Raw genomic sequence first — 2340 nt, forward strand, 5'->3', positions numbered from 1 at the left:
ACCTTGTCGATCCCTACTATTAAGTACTACCGTATTAGATAATAACTAATTCATTCTCACTTTCTCGAAGCTACAAAATTACATCATAATTACCCCACAAATCTCACAATCAAGATAAAAAACAAACTGGGTATAGTGCAAAAAAATATTAGAGGACATTTGCCTCTTATTTGCAACACATTCATAAACCTTTATCAAAATGCATTTCTGTTATCCAAAAGAAATAACTGTCAAAGCTTGATTTTTTTATCACAGAATGGTTTTGCCACAGAACTACAATTAATTTTCTGCACAAGTAAAACTAGTTGATAATTTCCACAGTAGGTCCAAGATCTCTATGCTAGAAGTCATATCAGAAATAACTACCTTTGTTTGGTGCACATGTAGAGTACATAACCGGAAACATGCCTAAAAATTTATATCAAGCATGTCACAATTTGCTAGAATAAAGGCCAAATATTGTTACTAGCATATACCATGTTGTGCCAAATCCATGGTTCTCCAAACAAGTCACATTAATGTTAGATGTGAACTGATTACTTTACTTTTCCAAGTTGATGACCATATCCAACTCAGTTTCTGCTAATCGAACCAGTAGGTGCTGCAGCAGCTATTGCTCATCACAGCCTTATAGTATCTGTTTTGGTGTTAACTTGAAAGGTGTGTGCATCCAATGGTCTTTTCAGACAACAGGATATGAGAATACCTGTAACAGTGATTAGCTGTGCCACCACTGAAATAGAGATAATTTCTCCATGCTCATAGCACCATTGGAAGTAAACCCCCAACTGCATTGGTGTTTCCATCATGTGAGCTGGGCCACAAAAACCATGCTGACCGATTGGGTGCTATACCATGAAGCCTTCCAGCATCTTTGGTGTTTGGGAGACCTTTACAGGCTGTTTTAGAGCTGGGTCTGCAGTCACAGCTGCTGGTATCCCCCTTTATTCCTGTGTGTGGCTTGATTTGACCAACTCACACCATGTCACCACTGAAATTGCTTCTGTGAGAGACGAGATGCCCCTCAATCCTACATGGATTCACTCATTAACCTACAATAAACTTGTTGATGAGCCCCTCTTTGCAACCTTTAATAGACATGGTAGGAAATGCCTTCCTATATAATCTCCTTAAATTGGGGGTCTTTGCCTTTGAAATCAGTAATCTCTCTTGTCCATAGGATCAAATCTTTATTACAACTTGTTAACATCTGTGTTTCAGTCATTGAGTTTCTCCTTATTCAAGTTCTCTACAATGTCAAGCATTGAATCTTCTAAACTCAGTAAAAAGCATTACACCAGCTGCCTCAGAGTCCATCCATCTCAAACAAGGAATTACTTGAAACATTTGATGAAATGATCCAGGTTCTTTTTTGCTGTTCCCTTGAGCATTTGTAGTTTTTAGCTGTTTTATCTTACCACCAGTTGTTGTTCATATGCTCCTACTACCAATTAATCTACAGAAATATGGCCAAGACATATTAGAGTTCAACTGTTTTTAAAGTCCAGAGAAGCATGCATCTATTATTGCTATAATAATGATGCAATGTGTCAAACAACACTTCATCATTACAACTCACAGTGTCCTTTGCAGTCAGACACAATTTTGGAACATCGTCCTTATACTTTGCTGACCTGGAAAGCTTTTAACTCCTAATCTGACTGAATCATAATAAGATGCCATATGCTCAACCTGATGATGTCACAATAAAATGTGCCAAACTTTGCACAGCACATGCATCTCATCATTCTTCTTGATCTTACTTGTCTCCACACAGTGTCTTATGATTTTGGGACTTGGTCACTACAACCACTGGTACCTTTAAATTCCATAGATACTGTATCATTGAGTATTGGGATTCTCAGGACAATTACTGTCACATGACACTTCACTACTTCCTTAAGCTCCTGCAGAAGGGATGTGACCATTTGAGGTTGCATTATAGTTGCTTGAGATTGAACATCTAGGTGTCCATCAACCCCTTGGTCCCAAGAAAACATATATGTCACTCTTACCATGGCTGCTTAAAGCTCTTGGTTTAAAATAGTACTCTGGCCAGGTATTGCTGTATTTTCAAATTGAGCCCTCTTTACCACCATATCTTCATCTTCTCTATAGAAAATTTTTTGGTCTGAGAAAGTAACCTTCCATGACAAAACAATTTAGAAATATTACTGTACCAGAGAGTTAACGTAAAAAAAGGCACATTCAAAATAAAATTGGCAGTAGCAAACCTTTAGTGCCAAAATATTTTAGTCTTTTAAGTAGTTTGTTTGTTTGTTTTGGAATTTCGCGCAAAGCTACACGAGGGCTATCTGCGCTATCCGTCCCTAATTTAGC

This window comes from Limulus polyphemus, unplaced genomic scaffold, assembly GCF_000517525.1.
Source record: "Limulus polyphemus unplaced genomic scaffold, Limulus_polyphemus-2.1.2 Scaffold111, whole genome shotgun sequence".
In the NCBI taxonomy this organism is placed as follows: domain Eukaryota; kingdom Metazoa; phylum Arthropoda; class Merostomata; order Xiphosura; family Limulidae; genus Limulus; species Limulus polyphemus.